The sequence below is a fragment of the Sorex fumeus genome, unplaced genomic scaffold, assembly GCF_029834395.1.
Source record: "Sorex fumeus unplaced genomic scaffold, SorFum_2.1 ptg000063l, whole genome shotgun sequence".
Classification (NCBI taxonomy): Eukaryota; Metazoa; Chordata; class Mammalia; order Eulipotyphla; family Soricidae; genus Sorex; species Sorex fumeus.
Genome location: NW_026606120.1, coordinates 61,830,977 through 61,852,072, shown reverse-complemented (window position 1 = coordinate 61,852,072; position 21,096 = coordinate 61,830,977). Strand labels below are relative to the sequence as shown.

The window sequence follows — 21,096 nt, the reverse complement described above, 5'->3', positions numbered from 1 at the left end:
CAGGTTAGTTGCTTCTGCTGAGAAGCTGAGGAACTTGCAGACAGGAGGGATGGGGGCTCTTTTATTTTGGAGGGGCTGATTTGGACCACACTTGGTTGTGCTCAGAGAAGATTCCTGGCTGGGCTTAGGGGGCCATCTGGTCCCTTAAGGGATTGAACCTGAGTCAACACATGCAAGGTAAGCACCTTAACCACTGTACTATCTCACTCTCCAAACCTGGTGTTCTAACTGGGAGATGTAACCTCTGATTCCACACTAAATCACTCAGCTATAACAATAATGGACTCACAGTGGCCAGATTTCTCTGGACAGGAAGTGGGGGCATGAGGGGGAGGTTGGAACTTTGGTTATACCACACTAGGTGGTATTCAGAGGCTACTCCTCGTTTTGTGCTCAGGGTGACTTCTGGCAGTGCTTAGGTGCTAAGGATTGAATCTGACCATTCTACATGCAAAGCAGGTGCTCGGCCTCTTGGGTTATCTCTCTGGCCACAGGATGATTTTTTTAATTGGTTATTCAATCAATAAATGGTTATTCAACAACTGCAGTAACAGAATCAATCCTCAAACATACATGCTATTACTTCAAGGAAAGTGAAGTGATCACACTTTAAGAAGAGGAAACTGGGGCTGGAGCAATAGCACAGCGGGTAGGGTGTTTGCCTTGCACGTGGCCGACCCGGGTTCGATTCCCAGCATCCCACATGGTCCCCTGAGCACCGCCAGGGGTAAATTCCTGAGGGCAGAGCCAGGAATGAATAACCCCTGTGCATCGCTGGGTGTCACCCAAAAAGCAAAAAAAAAAAAAAAAAAAGAGGAAGCTCACATCAGGGGCAACCTGGAGGGGGGGTCGATGAGTCCCCCCACCTGCCCCAACAGAGCTGCAGCAGCCAAAAACCTCCTGAACTCAATTGCCCCCATGCTCACGGCCAATTTCCACAATTTTCCATTCGTGAGTGAATCTGCTAAAAAACCCAGGTATCCAGGATTTATGACTGAAATCTCCAGGCTCGCATGGAGTCAGGAATGGGCAACCTCCCCCACCTCCCTGTGCTCTGGCAGCCTGGCAGTCACACCCACAAACTGCCTCTGGTGCCATATAAGCGCATTAACGGCCATGATCCAGAGACTCACAAATAAATCTCTCAGAAGAGAGCAACACAGAGCAACACACCTCAGAGATGTCTTCAGACCCCTGAGTCACCATCCAGTTAAAAAATAAATAAATAAACCTCAGTTGTATCACCGGGCTGGAGCGATAGCACAGCGGGTAGGGTCTTTGTTTTGCACACAGCCGATCCAGATTCAATTCCTCTGCCCCTCTCGAAGTGCCTGGCCAGCCACTGAGAGTAACCCGCCCACATGGCAGAGCCGGCAACCTACCCATGACGTATTCTATATGCCAAAAACAGTAACAACAAGTTTCACAATGGAGACATTACTGGTGCCCACTCAAGCAAATCGATGAACAACAGAACAGTACAGTGCAGTACAGTGCAGTACAGTATAGTACAGTGCAGTTGTATCACCACATTTAAAATTTTAGAATCCCTGGAGCGACATCTCATACTCTATATCACTAATGTACCAAGACAAGGGCCAAATGGCTCCAGGGTGAAATACAACAATCTTCACACACTTTCCTCTAAGAAAACATTTTTGGATAATTTTTAGCAGATTATTCATAACAGCAATACAAAGTAAATTATTTAGGTCCTGCTCTGGGGGCTGGCTTTGGGAGTCAGGGTGGAAACATTTGAAATACGGTGGTGGGGAGGTGTAATGATTGTGGAATTGGTGTTGGAATATCAAATGTAATAAAATATTGTGAACTACTTTGGGCTGGAGCGATAGCACAGCGGGTAGGGCGTTCGCCTTACACGCGGCCAACATGGCCGACCCGAGTTCGATTCCTCCGCCCCTCTCGGAGAGCCCGGCAAGCTACCGAGAGTATTCGATATGCCAGACACAGTAACAACAAAGTCTCCAATGGAGACGTTACTGGGCCCGCTCGAGCAAATCGACGATCAACGGGAGGGCCTTTACCTTTACCTTTTACTTTATAAAAATAAAATAAAATTTCTTAAAAATTTAAAAATACAGGGCTGGAGCAATAGCACAGCGGGTAGGGTGTTTGCCTTGCACTTGGCCAACCCGGATTCGATTCCCAGCATCCCATATGGTCCCCCGAGCACGGCCAGGAGTGATTCCTGAGTGCAGGGCCAGGAGTGACCCCTGAGCATTGCCAGGTGTGACCCAAAAAGCAAAAATAAATAAATAAATTTGAATTTATTTAAAAAAAATTAAAAATACAGGGGCCAGAGCAATAGTACAGCGGGTAGGGTGTTTGCCTTGCATGCAGCCAACCGGGGTTCGATCCCCGGCATCCCACATGGTCCCCCGAGCACTGCCAGGAGTGATTCCTGAGTGCAGAGCCAGGAGTAACCACTGAGCATTGCTGGGTGTGACCCAAAAAGAAAAAAAAATTAAAAATACAAAAAAAAAAAAGGGAAGAGAGAGCTGGTGTTTAAAGCACCGTTATGGTCATTTTCCCTTATGAACTGCCACGCTGATGTGCAGCAGCTGCATTATCAGGAGGCGCCGCACTGCTCTGACCCCAGAGGTGCCTCTGTATTAAGGGGCTGGAAGCAGAGGGGGATCCAAGAAGCATTATGTGAGGTGACAAAATCACTCATCCCCAGGACAGCACAGACGAGTCCCGGCCACTTTAGTTACTGCCCTTCCATCCAACCACGACAACATCCAAGTCTCGAGTCAGGGCCAAGGACAGCGGACAGTGTCTCCGAGGCCCTTCATGGCTCTGAGTGCCTGGAATAAGGGAAAGCAAAACGGGATCTTCATACACAACTCCAGTGTGTATGAAGCCCTGGGGTAACACCACACATTCCCCCAGCTCCAGGTGTGGTCCTGGTGGGCCCCAGGCCCCTAAACACCTCACCAGGAGTAGTTCCAGACAATTTAAAAAAAAAAAAAAGAACCAGTGAAAAGCAGGTGTCACCTTCTATGTAGTCAGTGGTGGTCCTGTCTGGCTCCCACCTTCTATCCCCCAGGTGCCTGGACTGCTTAAAGCTAGGGTGGGAAACCCATCAAGGCATAAACGCCAGGAGGAAAGTAGCAGCGTGTGTGGGCTCCTGCACCCCAGACACCAGGCCTGCCCGTCAAACAAAGAGAATCCCCAGAAGGTGCTTTAGCAGGGACCCTGCGCCTGCAGAGGATCCCTCCCAAGATGGAGACATTGCCAATGGCAGGACCTGCCAAAGGATCACCCAGTTCCCAGAGGGTTGATGCCACAAAGCCCTGGCACCAGTCTCAGGCTCCATGAGTTACCTGGACCACGAAGAAAGAAAGGAGGGGCTGGAGATATATAGTACAGCGGGTAGGGCATTTGCCTTGCACAGAGTCAACCTGGGTTCAATCCCCAGCATCCCATATAGTCCCTTGAGCACCACCAGGAGTAAATCCTGAGGGAGAGCCAGCAGTAACCCCTGAGCAACGCCAGGTGTGAATCAAAAAAGCCAATAAATATTCCATTCATTATTGTTCAAGCAAACTCACAGCATCTACTGTATCTAGAATCTTGGTCTGGGAAACTTCTTCCCAAGACCTGATGAAAAAAGGAATCTTTTAGGGCTGGAGTGCAGCGGGTAAGGCACTTGCCTTGAACATGGCCTGACCCAGGTTTGATCCTCGGTATCGCATGTGGCCAGGTGGGATCTCTGAGCACAGACCCAGGAGTAAGTCCTGTGCACCGCCAGTGTGGCCCCCATACAAAAAACAAACAAAAAACGAATCTTTGACATATATGCTCTCCAGTGAAGCACCTTCTCCCACCTCAACCCCAGGGATCTCCCAGTGGGGCTCTTCACCGGCCATGACCCACCGTCAGCGGAAACACCAGCACACCAGCCCTCACTGGAATCCATCCTCTTACCTCTAGTTCAGGAGTGCCGATGCCCAGATGAGTGCCCAAAGCCTTCCCCCGCACACAGACTGTAGAGCGGAGACAGCAAGCCCCTGCAGAAGGTCCCTTCACACATGAATTGTCTGCACCCCCATGGCCGGCGGAAGCAGCTGGAAGCTGCCCCAGAGTTCCCAGATCTCCCAATCAGAGTGCAAGGTTGCATGAGAGGGGCATAAGAAAAGACCCCCTGTGAGATCTACTCAGGCACGGAGAGTGCGCCAAGGGCTGGAGGTTTAATCCTGAGCACTGCATCATCCTCCTAACACTGCTTGGGGTGCCCCTAACCCCCAGGTACTCAAAATTTGGGTACTCAAAATAATAAAGGCCGACTCCTCACACCCCAGGATGATTCTCCAACTGCTCGCAAAGGGAACTCTCGGCTAAGAACAGCAAGCACACCTGACTGTGGGCTCAATCCCTGGCACCACATGGTCCCCTTAGCATCTCAGATGCAGTGCCACTAGGGTGGCCCAGGTGACCCCTAGCACCGCATGGCCAAAGCAGCACCACACCTTTGGGTTCATAAACTGAACCACTGCTGCAGGGAAAGCTGGGGCTTGGGGAGCGCCCCACCCCCACACCACACACACACACACACACACACACACACACACACACACAAAGAAGGGAACTGTCCTGCAGGCCCTAGACTGAACAACAGACTCACATCATCAGTCTCAGGGGGCACAGATCCAAGAGGTGTGTGAGCCCTGACACTGCACACCTGTGTGTTTGGGGAAGCAGGAGCTCAGAGTTTGCACCACTCTCAGAGGGTGTAATCTCACCCTCTGGCCCTGAGTTGCCTCAACATTGCACCTCACCCCATCCCATCACACCCCTTCCCATTCCATCCCATCACACCCCTTCCCATTCCATCCCATCACACCCCATCCAATTCCATCCCATCACAGCCCACCCCATCCGGTCCCACCCCACTGCATTCTACTCCAATCCCACTCCAATCCATCCTATCGCACCCCATGTCATTCCAGTTCCATTCCCAACTATCCTAAATCTTCTCCTGTTCCCCTGCCTGACCCTTCTAGCTGTGGAAACTGGGCAGTGGGGTGGCCGGTGTGCTGGGCATGCCTCTGTCCCCAGCCCTGGGAAATCACCCTCACTTCACAATGGGCCCCAGCAGACACTACAGCTCCCCTTCAGGAGAGGTGCTGCCCCTTAGAGAGAAAGTGCCCCCTCATTGCCTGAGGCTCTGCCACCTACTCAGCATCCACGAAGCTGGGCAAGGCACAGCCAGAAGGGGAGGAGGAACATGGTGGGGTCTCCAGCCGCCTCCCCCTACCCCTGCCCCATATGCAGCACATGAGAAGTTCTAGAACAGCTTGTTTCTTTTCATGCTGCTGGGGGATTCATCCTGATAGTGCTGGGGGGCTATGTGCCTGAGGTCCAGAAGGATCTCCCGCATGCAAAGCGTCCGCTCCAGCCCTCTGAGCCCACATCTTATTTCTAATCCCAGTCACTTATTTCCCAGAGAGAGACAGAGACAGAGAGAGACAGAGATTGAAAACTCTCCCTCCTCCCTTCTCTCCCCAAACAAGTTCCTCCCCAGGAATTTCAGTTCAGCATACATGTCTGGGAGCTGAAACTTATTTTAAGGAGGAAAGAGGAGGGCCAGCCGGCGCTCGGGGAAGGCCACCGGGCCGGCGAGGGGGATGCAGGGCAGAGGCGCGGCGGCCCCCCGGAGCGGGGCGGGGGAGCAGGGGCGGGGACAGCGCGTGCACGACTGCGCCCCGCGGCCGCGAGATGCAGCTCCCAGGGGACCGGGTGGGACCGGGAAAGCCGGAGACGAGCGGTGACATCGGCGGGGCAGGAAGCGAACCTCCCTTCCTCCTCCACGGAGCCGGGTCCCCAGCCGGCGCCCCCCCCCCCCGGCTCCCGCCGCTCCCCCCTGCGGTCCCCAAGCGGCCTTCCCCGCCCCCAGCGCGCCCCCAAGCCCGGGGAGAGGCGCCCACACAAAAGGGGGAGCGGCCGCGGGAGCTGGGGCTCAGGCCGGCCGCCCCGGCCTCCCTCGCGCCCGTCCAGGCACCGCCGGCCCGCGACCACCCCGGTGCCCCCGCAGCCTCCCGCTCCCAGCGCCCGGATCCCCCATCGCCCTCGCCCCGCGCCGGGCACGCGTGGGGGGCGGGCGGCAGCGAGGGTGGGGACCCGCCGGGGCGCCCGAGCGGCGGCGGCGCGGCCCTGGCGAAGGGCGCCCGGGCCGGTGGGGCGGCGCCGGCCCGAGGGAGGGTCTTACCGAGCAGCCGCCACGCGCGTCCGCGCCCCGCGGGCCGGTGGGCCGGGGGCTGGGGGAGGGGCGGCGATCGGGCGGCGGCGGCGCGGCCGGGGCGCGGGGGGCGGAGAAAGCGCCGAGCCGCCGGGTTCCTAGCGGCGGGCGGCGGGAAATGCAGCGGCCGTGCGCGCCGGGCCGCCAGGGGGGCCGCCGGGGGGCCGCGCGCCCGGCAGCGGGGCGGGGGCGCCCCCAGACCCGCGCCCGCCGCGCGCCGCCGGCCAGCCAGCGGGAAGCGGAAGGGGATGCGGCCGCCGGGGAGGATCCCGGACACGGGCGGGAGGGCGGGAGCACCCCCACCCCCCAACCCCGGCTTCTGGACCACCGAGCGGAGCGGGGCGGGGGGGGGGCGGGGCGCCACGGGAAGGGGGTCGGCCGGGCCCGAAGCCCCGCGCTGGCCGGGAGCCCCCCACCGAGGATGCGAAAGTGAGCTCGCGGGTGGGCTCGAGAAACGCCGGGGGGGGTGGGCTGGGGGGTGCACGGAGGCTCCCTCACGGAGGGGAAACCACGTGCAATGCTCAGGTTAGAGACGCAGGACCCAGCGCTCTGGAAGTCAGCGAGACCCCCGCCCCCGCCTCCTCTCCAGCAGCCCACCCCCTCGCCCCGAGCACTGCAGGAGGGAAATCTGAGTTTTTCCACAAAAGCCCTTGCTCGGCGAACGGGAAGTCAACTTTGCTTCCCTGGCCACGTGCTTTGGTTTCCCACGCCTGGGGTGGAGCAGGTGGACCAGCTCCCGGCGCCCTGCTTTGAAAGGGAGGACCCCGGGATCTGAGGAGGGGGGCAGGGTGCAGCCCCAACCGGACCCCCAGACCGCTTGCGGAGAAGCCGCTGGCGGGCCGGAGCGGGGACCGGGCGCCGAGTTCTCTCCCCGGGCCGCCTGCTGCGCCCAGCGCGCGCCAGCACCCCGGGCGGGCTGAGACTAATCAAAGCGCTCAGCCGCAGAGACCTCTGAGGGTGGAAACCACAAACCAGCGCGCCCAGACACCGAGGTGTTGCCATTATTTGCATGTCGGGTGAGTTTTTTTCTGCAGCGAGTTGGGAGTTTAAGAGGGGGAGAAACCTCAGAACCGCACCCTCCTGGGGGTGGCCCCACACCGATTAGCACTTCGAGGAAGTACGTTCCTGGCCCGGGACTAGCTTCCCACGACCCTGCCCAGGATCCTACCTCAGCTTCCCGCTTCTCCCCTCCTTCACCCAGCGGCGACACAGTCGATTTCAGGGGCCCTCAAGCCCTCCCACGGGTTTTAGATCTTTAGGGGGAACCCCTGCTCCCTTCCTGCACTTGTCACAGATTGCTCAGGGTTTGTCCCTTGGGGGTATTTCTCACATGCCCTTACAGTTGACGGAGTGCAGTGCTCCTAGTCCAGTCCCTGCTGAGCTGACACATCCCTCTGTAGATCCTGGCATTTGGCGACCTGGAAAGTGCGTCTGCAGCCTTGGAGTTTGTCTCCCTATTTGCACTCCCCTCTGAGCACTCAAACCTTTAATATATTATTAATACAGTCATTAGAAGTGTTCTTCCGGAGAGAAGGCGTGGGTGCCAACCCCAGAGTTCCACTTCCATGCTGCTTCAACTCTCTTCCACAGTTTCCATATTTGGGGCTCACAGTAATGCCTACCTCAGAAGATTGGGGTTAGCAGGCTGGGAAGATGGGGCAAGTCAGAGAACATGCCAAGCAGGCTTGAGACACCATATGCCCTCTCCACTCCCATCAGCCTTTCCTCTCCAGGAGAGACCCTGGTGGCCCCAGCACCAAGAGATCAGGTCAGACATCCCCAGGAGTGGCCCTGGGACCCCTGTGCACCAAATGGGAGTGGCCCCTATTTAAGGGAAGAATGAGGACTGATGAGATAATACCGAGGTTAAGGGACTTGCCTTGCACAGTGGCCATCCCCAGTTTGATCCCTGGCACCCTATGGTAAACGCCAAACACAGAGCCAGGAAGAGCCCTAAACACCACTAGGTGAGACTCAACCGCCCCCCCCCCCCAAAAAAAAAAGGAGGAAAAAGAAGATGGTGGTGAGATTCAGCCTCCATGGGTAGTGCCAGTGACACTGAGTGTGCAGTGCCTGCTATATCATTGAGAGGGTGGCTGCTTCTGCTGTCAGGGGGACCCCTCCCAGCTTCTGTCTGGTCAGCTATCATTGGATAGGCTGTCCCTTTTCACCTTCAGCATGGCAAGCCTGGACCCCCTCCTCATTACATCTGCCTTTGCCAGAACTTTCCGTCCTGGAGAACATTTGGAGAAAGCGGTGAGAGCCGCTTTCCTCCTCCCCCACATTCAAACCTGGCCATGAAGGCAGGGTTACCTCCTGCAAGTGTCTGGAATCTGCCTCCTCTCCACTCCTACATGTCAGCCCTGGTGCGGCCCGGACTCCTCCTTCCACCAGCCTTTTCTCCACGCTGCCAGTTACTTTACAGACGCTGTTTTGACATCTCCTCCCTGTGGGGCACACAGGGTAATTTCCCTTGCTCAGGAGGAGGAATGTGCTTGCTTCTGGAGGCCCTGCCAGCCAGCCGCTGCCTGCCCTCACCTATCCCCATCCCACCCACTAGTGATTCCGAGTAAGCAGGCCAGAAAGGAGTTTCCTGCAAAGGCTCTGGCTTACGCAACACAGAAACGTGCCCCTGGCTGGGTCTCCCTTGCAGTGAAAACAAGGCTGGTGGAGACTGCTAGGCCCAGGTCTGAAGAGAGTGAATTCCAACCAGAAAATAGAGATTTCTCTCTAGGGATTTTGCTGGCCCCAGGCCTCAGGCTGGCATGGTGAAGGAGGCTGTGGCTGTGGCTGTGACCCAGCGTGGCCCAGCCTCCAGGAGCCCCTCTACTCCTCCTCCAAGACAGCTTAACAAGGCCCATGGTAGGAAAGAAAGTAAGGGAAGTCTGCTATTGTGGTGATCCTACCTCTCAGGGGGTAGGGCATTTGCCTTGCATGCGGCTGACCTGGGTTCGATCTATGTGATCCTATATGTTCCCCTGAGCACCGCCAGGAGTAATTCCTGAGTGTAGAACCAGGAGTAACCCCCTGAGCATTGCTGAGAGTGACAAACCCCACAAAATATCCGATAATATCACTTGTGGTTTTGAAAAGAACAGGTGGGTGACACATAGAAACGGTGCCCACAGAAGTGAGTGGATGAAAGCGGGGAGATGGCTCAAAGGACTGGAGCATGTGCTCTGCATGCAGGAGGCCCTGGTTGGGTCCCCAGCACTGCGTGTCTCCAGTATCACGGGGAATGTCCTAGAGTTGACCCTGAACACCTTCCCCCAAAGATGAGTTGACAAGTAGCTTCTGTGTAAGAAGTAAAGGGAGTCTGTGGGGTGTCAGTTCGACTCCCATCTGTGAGGATTCCTGGACACCCATCCCCCTCACCAGTGGCCAGCACCGTCATTCCTGTCACTTTCTCCACCCTGCCCTACTGCCCAGACAGAGCATGAAGTGCTGGATTTGTCTTTGTGGCGCCTCCAGCAGTGTCCTCATCCCCCAGACCAAGGCCTGGCTGGCCCTAGGAAGGAACAAATATTTGCCAGAGGATTGGATTCCGGTGGCTGACCTCACCTCACACCAGCCACTGGTCTTCATTGGGATCAGCTCCTTCTCCTGCAAAGAGGCTACCGGATTGTTCCCTACCGTGGGGTACAGGCAAGGTTTAGATCATGGAATCTCTTGCAATCTATATTTCAGGGGCGGGGCAGAGAGATTGTACAAGGCACTTACCTTGCACATGGCCCACCCTGATTTAATTCTTGCTGCACCCCACATGGTCCCTGGAGCACCTCCAGAATTGATCCCTGCACATAAGCCAGGAGTAAAACCTGAGCACAGCCAGGTATGGCCCTAAAACCAAATAAATAAATAAACACATAAATAAAATAGGTATTTGTGTGTCTTTAAAAAAAATTATAGTGTTTGATCATTGTAACCCAAACATGAAAGCTTGTAACTATCTCACAGTGATTCAATAAAATTTAAAAAAAATTATAGTGGTGGGGGCCACCCCAAGTGGTGCTGGGGTATCACACATGTAAGTGTGTGTTTTGCTGTTTGAGCCACATCCCAGCCCCTAACATGGTTTGGTTGGGATTTGGGGCCACACAGCCATGCTCAGGAGTTAGACCCTTTCTGCCCCTGGGAGCAGGCAGTATCAGGGTGTGCTCAGCCCACTGAGTTATCTCCTCAACCTTCCAAAGCAAGTTTTAAAAAACACTTGATAGGGCTGGAGCAATAGCCCAGTGGGTAGGGCGTTTGCCTTGCACGCGGCTGACACAGATCTGATTCCCAGCATCCCATATGGTCCCCTGAGCACTGCCAGGAGTAATTCCTGAGTGCATGAGCCAGGAGTAACCCCTGTGCATCACTGGGTGTGACCCCCACAAAAAAGCAAAAAAAAAAAAAACACTTGATGCCTATTAAAATATTCACAATAAGAACCAGAGCTTGTACAACAAGTAGGGTGCTTGTCCTGCATGCCATCAACTCAGGTTCAATCCCTGACATCCTATGCAATCCTCCAAACACCATCAGGCATAATTCCTGAATGCCGAGCCAGGAGTAACCCTTGAGCATTGCTGACTGTGACTCAGAGACAAGCAATATGTCATGGGAAATGGATTTCCAAAGCAGTATAGGCAATATGAACCCATCTATTTCTTTCTATTTAGTTTGTTTTAAATACAGAAGGAAAGACTGGAAGAAAATATGACATGTTGACAGTTGTTGGATGAGGGTTTCACAGATTGATTTTGTTGTTAATGGTCTTCCAATTTTTCTACATTTAACATACATTCCTCTATAATTATCTACATGATCGCTAGCTAGAGACACTCCTGCCTATATTTAGCCATCCAGATTATTATGATCTTGAAAGGAGGAAAGTTAAACGTCATTAACTCTCCTCAATAATTATGTTTAGCTTAGGCTTATTTCGCTTCAGCAACATGACCATTGTTTATTTCCCATGCTTGGAATCTGAGACCCCCAAAGAGAAACCATGAGTTCCCCCGCCACTCAACGTCTCAGTCAGAGGTAGGTGTGGGGCAGCTGTGAGTGTCATCGCAAAGTGTGACAGTCCACAGCAGTGTGGCATTGGCGTCAAGGTGCACTGGAGCGTTCCACGGCTGCGCAGAGTGGAAGTGGTTCCTTCTGTTAGAGGAAAAGGCCCAGGAAAGTCCCTGAGATGAGCTGGCTTTGGAGCTGTGCCTTGAGAGATGAAAATGATTATAACTGGGATAAGGACATGCCATCTGGAGATCAGCATAAGCCTAGGCAGGGGGCTGGGAATGTTGAGACATATTTGGGTGAGGGTGAGTGGCTACAGCGAAGGGTGGATGCCACAAACTGCAAGCTGGTGGCAAGTTAATGGCAAAAGGAGGCTGGAAAGGTGGACAGCCAGTGACCCGGAAGCCAAACGCAGCATGTGCAGTGGGTGGGAAGGGCTGGTTGAGAAGTGAGTTATGGCCTCATCTGAATTTCTTCTTCCTCAATTTTTTTGTGGGGGGTGATGTTATTTTGGGGTCACACCCTATGGTGCTCGAACCTGGCTCGGCCAGGCTGGCTGCATGCAAGGCAAACACACTACCGCTGTGCTGCCTTACAAGCCTGGCAAGCTCCCCGTGACGTATTCGATATGCCAAACACAGTAACAACAAAGTCTCCAATGGAGACGTTACTGGGCCCGCTCGAGCAAATCGACGAACAACGGGAGGGCCTTTTACCTTTTACCCTATGGTGCTCAGGGATCACTCCTGGCTTCAGGGTGCCAGAGGTTCAACCTAGGTTGGCTACATACAAGGCAAGCACCCTACCCACTATACTATCTCTCCAGCTCCTTAGGCCAGGATTTCAAAATAGAAAATTAAGATTACTTTGATTTTCTCGACATCGAGTTGAGGGGTCAGAGAGAGAGAGTACAGAGGGTGAGGTGTTTGCCTTGCACATGGCCAACCTGGGTTCGATCCCCAGCAGCCCAGATGGTCCTGGGTCCTGCAGGAATGATTTCTGAAAGCAGAGCTAGAAGTAAGCTCTGAGCACCACCATGTGTGGTGAAAAAAAAAAAAAGTTGAGACAGTGATAGCCCCCAGATCTACACCTGCCAGGGAAATCTAGCCTTGGGTTCCAAGTCTTGAGCTGCATATTTGCTATGATTTATTCACAGAGGTTCAGTACTTGCTTGGAGAAACGGATTCCTTCTTCCTCCCTTGTTCATCTAACCCTCTCTCTAAGTATAAAGTAGTAACTAAGCTCCTTAGACACACTGTCACCAGACTAGGGGATAAATAAATCGCTACTGCATGGCTCACTAACTGAATGACCTTGGATTTATTAGTTAATCTGAGTCTTCATTTCCTCATCTCTAAGATGATCCGAATATCACCTACCAGGCCAGAGATATTGGATTAAGGGTTAAGGCACTCGCCTTGCACCTAGCCAACCCCAGCGGGATTCCTGGCACTGCATATGGTTCCCAGAACTACCAGGAGTGATTCCTGAGCACGGAGCCAGGAGAAAGCCCTGAGCACAGCCAGATGTGGCCCAACATCACCCCTAAAACCAAGACATTGTAGGAGTAAATAATAACTTTCCCAGAGTGTTTTTAATATGCCTGACCCTGCATTCATCATTTTTTTACATCTTTATCATTTAATATTCAGAAAAACTATTCGCAAAAGTCATTGTTATGATTTGTTTTGTCTTATTTTTATGTGGGGACATAGCTGGTGCTGCTCAGGGCCCACTCCTGGCTCAGTGTTTAGGTGGTCAGAGGATCCGTGGCTCGAACCAAACTCCCACATGCCAAACATGTACTCAGTTCAGTTCACTGAGCCATTTCCCTGGTCCCTAACCATACAGATTTGGAAACTAAGACACAGGAATGTCTGTCTTATTTCTTCAGTCTCTTTATTGAAACTTTTACTTTACTTTTGGTTTCAGGGCCACACACCCAGTGGTGCTTGGGGTTTAGTCCTGGCTCTTCACTCAGAAATCATTCTTGGCAGGACTCAGGGGAGTTCTGGAGATCAAATCTGGTTAAGACTAGCACCTTAACTGATCTCTTTGGTTCCTGGCTCTGAAAGTTTAATCTGATTATTATAGGGGGTCACATCCTGTGGAACTTGGGGCTTGGGCTATTCCTGGTAAGGATAGAGCAGAGGTATGGTGGCTTGGACCTGGTTCTTTGATTCACTGGGCTACAATGCAGTGCTACTCAGGTGTGTGTGTGTGTGTGTGTGTGTGTGTGTGTGTGTGTGTGTTACTCCACCTGATAGTCCTCGGAGATCATGGTGCCAGGGATCAGAATCAGGACTCATATGTTCTAGACCTGTGCTCTAACACTTGAGCATGTCCCCAGCCCCACCCCAGACCTCTTTAAGACAAAAAAGGTCTCCTTCTGCAGGCAGAGTTGAACTTCTCCAGCAAGAAGTTTTGAGTTACTGAGGCACTAAGTCAGCCAGTCTCACCTTGAACCTGTAGGGCCTACTGCCTTGGAGGAGGATAGGTGACACCCATGGCTCACCGCAACTCTGGTCCCTAGTCAGAGACACATTTATGATGGTGACTGGTCAGAGGGATTGCAGAGCAGGTACAGGAGTGTAGAAGGCACAACCTCCATGCCAGCACTGGCTCACCAAAGAGTTGAACAGAGATTATTTTATTTTTTCATTTTTGGGGGGGGACCACACCTGGATGACTCCAGGATCTACACTCAAGAATCACTCCTAGTGGGCTCCGGGGACCATATGGGATACTGGAAATTGAATCCAGGCTGACCGTATTGTGCCCTCCATACTATGTCTCTGATCCCGTGAACAGAGATCTAGAGGAGCATGAGGATGTAGCCACACGTGCGCCATGAATTCATGGTATTCTTAGTTTCCATCAACGATTTATAAGATGTTTTATCATTATTTATTTTGGTGTTTAGATTATTCTGGATTTGGCTATTCACGGACTCATGTTATTTTGATATATCCCCATTTTAATATGTTCCTATCAGCGTTTCACTGCATATAGGATGTGGAAGGGATTTGAGTCATACTGAGGCTCAAATCAGACTTACTCCTGACTCTGGCTAGGATCTTGGCAGTGCTGGCGAACCATATGTGGTGCCAGGGATTGAATGGAAGTGAGCCGAATGCAAGGCAAGTGCCTTAACCTCTGTACTATATCTTGAGCCCCTTGAACTGTCTGAAGATGGTTTATTAGTTGTAGGAGCAGAGAGTAAATGGAGATACGGGCCATATCTTGACTGGGTGATCCAAGTTAATGTCATCTATGAGAATGAGAAGGATATCATGTGACTCCAAATAGGATTTTGCAATGTGTAGTCGAAGTGACATCCGCACTTGTTTGTTCATTGCAGCACTCTTTACAATAGCCAGAAACTGGAAGAAACCTGAGTGCCCAAGAACAGATGACTGGTTAAAGAAACTTTGGTACATCTACACAATGGAGTACTATGTAGCTCTTAGAAAAGATGAAGTCATGAAATTTACATACAAGTGGTACAATATGGAAAGTATCATGCTAAGCGAAATGAGTCAGAAAGAGAGGGATAGACATAGAAAGATTGCATTCATCTGAGGGATATAAAGCAACAAAATATGAGATTAATACCTAAGAATAGCTGAGATCAACACCAGGAGGATTACTCCATAGCTTAGAGGCCAGCCGGGTATTCTAGGGGTAAGGGCAGTTCAGATAGAGAAGGGAGCACCAAATAAAGGGTGTTTGGAGGATCCTCCCAGGAGGGGAAATGCATGTTGAAAGTAGACTATGGACTGAACATGTTTGCCACTCAATGCCTCTTTTGCAGACCACAACACCCAAAAGGAGAGAGAGAACAAAGGGGAATGCCCTGCCACAGAGGCAGGGTGGAAGGGGGGGTGGGGGGGGATATTATCCATGGTGGTGGAAAATGGGCACTGGTGGAGGGATGGGTATTTGATCATTGTATGACCGAAACCCAAGCACAAAGATTTGTAAATCTACAACTGTACCTCATGGTGCTTCACTAATAAAAAAAAAATGCACTTTCAAAAAAAAATAGGATTTTGCTTGTGTGTTTGTTTTGGGGCCATACTCCTGACAGACATATGGGATGCCGGGGATTGAACCTGGGCTGGCCATGTGCAAGGTAAGCGCCTTACCCACTGTACAATGGCTCCAGTCCCAAAGAGGATATCTTGAGGATACATTGCCTCAGCAGGATTCCAGCTGAGAAAGTATAATCTCTGCTTAATCATGGGGAAACATCAAACACAAAATAAGAGTGCTCAGAGGTAAGACTGGGTCTATAATTAAAGAAAAAACAAAACAAAACAAACAAAGCCAGCCATGTAAATGTTCCATACTGAAGTGGACTAAAGAGGCACAAGTAAATATATTCTCTGACTCCAGACTCTATCTCCTATTAAAGGAAATAAAAGCTATCAAGGACATAATTAGATCAATAGACAATATTGAAATATGGATGTAGATTGAATAGAAGTACTAAATATAGATCTGGGGATGTGGCTCAGTGTTGAAGCACATGTCTTGGATGTCTGAGGTCCTAGGTTCAATTCCTGGCATTGTACATACACGAGCACTAAATATAAACAATAAAAGTTCAGAACTGGACTGTGTGGCCCAGGAATGTAGCTAGTAGAGGATATAATGGTAGAGTACTTGTTTTACATGTGTGAGACCCTGAGTTCAACACCTCACACACAAAATCCTAAGCCTAAGGGGTAAGGGTTATAATGTATGAAAATTAGAATAATTCAGAAAAAAAATCGAAACAGAGAAGGAATAGAGTGATAGTACAACAAGTAGGGTGCTTGCTTTGCATACAGCTTACTGGGTTTGATCCTGGCACCAATAATGGTACCTGAGCCCCACCAGCAGTGATCCCTGAGCACAGAACCAAGAGTAAGCCCTGAGCACCACCAAGTGTGGTCTAGAAACCAAAAACCAAAATAAAACTCCAAGGAGTTAGAAAGATGATATATTTATATATAATTAAGGAAAGGGCAAACTGTTAATAAATGATTCTGGGCTAAAGGCCTACAGTATAACACCTCCAAAACTTTTAGAAATAGGGGTCAGAGCTGGAGTGATAGTACAGTGAGTAGGGCATTCGACCTGCATGTGGCTGATCCAGGCTCAATCTCCAGCACCCCTTATGGTTCCCTAAGCATCACCAGGAGTGATTTCTGAGTGCAGAGCCAGGAGTCAATCCTGAGCATCGCAGGATAGAGCCCAAAAATAAAACAAAAACAAACAAAAAAATGGAGGTTAGATTTGGAGAAATAGTGCTTGCCTTGCTGTGGCTGACCCAGGTTCCATCTACATATGGTCCCCTGAACCATGCCAGGAGTGATTCCTGAGCACAGAGCCAGGAGTAAGTCCTTAGCACATCCAGGTATGGTCCAAAAGCCTAAAAGGGGACAGGGGGAAAAAATTAAAAAATATTTCGGTTTGGAGTGGGAGAGATAGTATAGTAGGTAGGGCTCTTGCCTTGAATGCAGCTGACATGGGTTCGATCCTTGGCTCGCCATATGGTCCCACAAACCTGCTGGGAGTGATCCCTGAGTACAGACCAGGAGAAGTCTTGAGAACCTTTGAACCGTGTCCCCCATTCCGGGGAGAGGGGAGGTGTTGTGAAAAGGGCTTCAGGCCAGAAAGATGGTCAAAGGGTTGAAGGGCATGCTTTACCCCTGGAGAACATACTTCACCCGTGGAGAACATGCTTTACCCGTGGAGAACATGCTTTACCCGTGGAGAACATGCTTTATCCATGGAGAGCACGCTTTACCCGTGGGAGTCCAGCATCTCTGGGAGTGACTTCCAGGACCTACAGGATCGACCAAGCAAGAGTTGGCCCTACAATAAAACAGACCAAAAAAGTTTCAGTCTCACATTGATTTTCCATACTCAAGTCCTGCAGTTAACCTTTTTTCCAAAGATTGTAGTGAGAAGTATGACGCCACGTTAAAAAAGAGTAGGGTAGGCGTAGAAGGAAACACTCCTAGCATAAGGAATAGCCGACCGAAAGCAAGGAAACGTGCAACGTGTGCGTGTGGCTGGTAGGAAGGACGGTGTTGCAAAAATGGGTCTTTTAAGAAGGCCGGAGCGATCGTTCAGCGGGAAACGTGTTTGCTTTGCACGTGGCCGACCCGGGTTCGATCCGCTGGGCATCACCTGGTGTGACCCAAAAGGACAAAAAAAAAAAAGAGGTCTTTTTGAAAAGCTAGCCCAGTCGTTGCTGTCCCATGAGCGGGAGGTTGTCGTTGTCTTGCGATGGGCAGCATGCTGTCTGTGGAAGTCACAAGACCGAATTTTATCCGTTTCCCCAGAGCGCGAAAAGGCCGGGCTCTGGGGGAGGGGGTGGGCGGGGGCGGGAGGGCGCGGAGCCGCTGTGTGAATGAGCGCGCTCGTCCGGCCAATCAGAGCTCGGCAGATTGCGACCAATCCGGACCCGGCGGCGCTCTCGGGGGCGGGGCGCCGGCCCCAGCGCTGGCTCGACCGGGCTCCCGAGCTCCCGGAGCTCCCCACGGCGGACCCCAGAGGGGCGGTCCGCGGAGATTAGGCTAAAGACGGACGGTGCGGCACTCTGGTCACCACGCTTGGTGGACTGACGCAGCCCTGGCACAACCCGCACTTGGTCCTCTTTCCCAGCGCGTGAGTCCAGGATGCTTCGTGGGCAGCAGAGGCGAGGAGGGCGTTCCAGGAGCGAGCAAGCCCCAGAGGGTCGGGCTCCTCTCCCGCACCTGAGTAGGAGGTGGCGCCGCCTCTCCTCTCGCGAGGGGAGCTTGCAGCCTGTGTCAGCCTTGCAGGGAGCCTTGAGGAGTGCCAGGGGGGCGAGACTGCAGAGGGCGGAGATGGACAGACTCTGCCCCAGGTCTGCGCAGCGCACCGCTCCTCTCCCGGGTTTCCCAGACTGGCCACTCTTCTCGGCTCTAACCCGAACCCTCCCGGAGACTCCTTTGCAGGGCTTCCAGAGAATGCAATTGGTGCCCCGAAGTGAACTGATATGACGTCACTGAGACTAGAGCTAGGGACTAGGGGCTTGTTCTTCAAGCCCGTGTTCTCTCTTGAAAACATACCTCGCTTGTTTGTCTCAATGTTTCTTTGCTTGCCTATTTCTCTCTCTCGGGAACACGTTCTTCCCTCCCCTCACATCTTTTTAAATAAGTTTCAGTAAAAACTATCTTGCTTCAAAAAAAGATCACCAAAAGAAGGAAGGAAGGAAGGAAGGAAGGAAGGAAGGAAGGAAGGAAGGAAGGAAGGAAGGAAAAGAGACACAGAGAGAAGGACAAAGTCCCCGGATGGACCGGGTTCAGGGGCAGAGCATTTTCATTGAATATGTGAGGGCCTAGCACTGCCATAAAGAAGAATGGGGCCGGAGCGGTCGTACAGCAGGGAGAGCATTTGCCTTGTACGCAGCTGACCAGGTCGGATCCCAGAAACCCCATATGTTTCCAGGAACACCTCACAGGAGTAATTCCTGAGCAGAACCAGGAGCAACCTCTGAGCATCACCAAGTGTGACCCCAAAAGCAAAAAAAAAAAAAAAAAAGGAAAGAAAAGGTGGGGGGAGAAAAAAGAAAATGGACCAGAGGTTGGAGATAGCTCAAATGGTAGAGAACATACTCTCAGGCAAGCTCCTAGGTTTCATCCCTGTACTGCACTTTCTTCACGGCCACCTCCTCCCTGGTCACCAGGGGCTTAGCTCCTATAAACAGGTTTATTAGCTTGGGACTGTATCATCCTTATTTTATATCATCTTGAGTGATTACATACCTTGCTCAAGGTCACACCACTCCAAGCGGCATGGTCTAGATTGATAGCCAAGCCTATCTGATTCCAAGGCTCTTCTCAATAGCAACCTGGTATTACAGAACCTCCCACTGTACCTTCTGCCAGATTTCCCCCTGGAGGCCTCAGCCTCACTTATCTGTTGTTGCTATTTTTGGTCTTGGTACTTAGTTTCTTATTTCAAGCTTCCAGACCATTGAGACTCATCAATACAAAGACAGTAAAAATCCCACCTACTGTCATGACCCCACTAATTTGGAACCAAAGGTTTAAGGAAAGTGGCAGAACATTTGGAAACTACAGTCAATTTAAGTATTTAGTCTCCCTTCTATGGGGCACTAGACTATTTTTTTTTTAATTAGGGTTGTAGCAATAGTACAGTGGATGGGTCCCTTGCCTTGTACACAGCCTACCCAGGTTTGATCCTTGTCACTCCATATGGTCCCCTGAGGACTGGCAGCAGTGATTCCTGAGTGCAGCACCAGGAGTAAGCCAATAAGCCCTTATCATCAGTGTGGTCCAAAAACAAAACAAAATTGGGGGTGTGAGGGGAGTTGGGCCATACACAGTGGTTCTCAAGGGTCACTTCTGGCAGTACTTAGGGGGCCAGATATGGTGGCAAGGATTTTGAACCTGGTTTGACAAGAGACTTACTTGCACTTACTATCTCTCCATCCCGTCTCTACTTTGTTTGGATTATTTTCCAATTCCTGTCATATTTGAAGTTATATGGAAGGTTTCAGAGGAACCTGAAACCTTTTTTGTTTTGTTTTGAAGTCTACAGTGGGAAGACCCTGTGGTACCAGGGATTGAACAGGGCCCCCTGAATGGATGTGAGGCATGCACTCAACCCAGAGGTATCTCTCTGGTCTGGAAGTAACTCGAGGATACCTTAGAGGTTCAGCATGGGGAAAATGTGTTGGAGGGTTGTTTGCTGGGAAGATATTTTAGGCCAAGGGGACAGCATATTACAAATATTCTCCTTTTTCTCATTTCCCAGCTCCACTTCTCTGTTCTCCTTCAGAGATCCTTGATAGTCACAGAGCTTCTGGTGTTTACACAGTAACAGAACTTCCCTTGTGTTGGTCAAGATTACCCTGCAGTCAGGGTCTTGGGATAAAACTTTGGTATCCCACAATCAATTAATTTTAATCACTTGAGTATTACCTGTTTTTTTTTTTAGGTACTGATTTTATAAAACACCCTCCCCTGCCTTTTTTTTCTTTTTGGGGCACACCCATCAATGCTCAGGGGTTACTCCTGGCTCTGCACTAATTACTCCTGGTGGTGCTCAGGGGATCATATGGGATACTGGGAATCGAATTCGGGTTGGTTGTGCACAAGGCAGATGCCCTATTCACTGTACTGTCACTCCAGCCCCCAGCCCCCACCCCTTTTTTCTTGCTAAGACCACATCTTTCCTGCTCATTGGACCCAAGCTGAGATGATCACAACTGGTTTGGGCTAGCCTGTCTTAGTGTTCTGAGAAATCATGTCCAGCCAGGCCAGAGCATATATGTGGAGAGGCAGCATCAAGGTGGAAATTAAACCCCAAAATGCACATGGAAAATTTCTCCCGAAATCTCTGTCCCTTTCCTCAGGCTTTAAACTGTCAAGACCCAACCCTGCCACATAAATGCAAGGCTGATTTCTCTCTGGCTGTTTCCACCATTAACAAAGCTAGTAGGCATTTTTTTTGTTGTTGTTCATGAGAGGATCTTAGGAATCTCAGATCCTTAAATCAAATCTGTAAGTGGATTTAAATGGGCTCTAGGGACCATAGTTTTGGTGGCCCAATTATCCCTAAGACTGACAAAAGCTTCCTGTCCAGTTTCCAAGCTAGTTCCCCTCTCCATGGGCACATGAGACCAGAACATTGCCTGCCAGATGGAGCCTCTGGCCCAGTCACCAAAACGGCAAGTCTTTTCTAGTCTCCTCTGTCTCCTTATCTCTGGCTGCTATGCCAAAGGAATCACTCACTGGCAGAACAGAACACTGTCCTCCAATATCCATCTTTAGCTTAGCAGTTCTTGG

The 21,096-nt window shown here is 51.4% G+C and overlaps 1 protein-coding gene across 2 annotated transcripts in view; it reads right to left on the bottom strand.

The window, feature by feature from the left end:
• The window catches only part of MRPS23 (mitochondrial ribosomal protein S23), a 144,728-nt gene that overhangs the window by 103,644 nt on the left and 19,988 nt on the right, over positions 1 to 21,096 (bottom strand). Inside the window, exon 1 of one of the 2 annotated variants that reach the window (XM_056127287.1) lies at positions 6,160 to 6,166. The exons of the other annotated variant lie outside the window; for it this stretch is intronic. The gene's annotated coding sequence lies outside the window, so the exon portion shown is untranslated. Of the gene's footprint in view, positions 1 to 6,159; positions 6,167 to 21,096 lie in introns of those variants that run through there. 2 annotated transcript variants of the gene reach the window in all.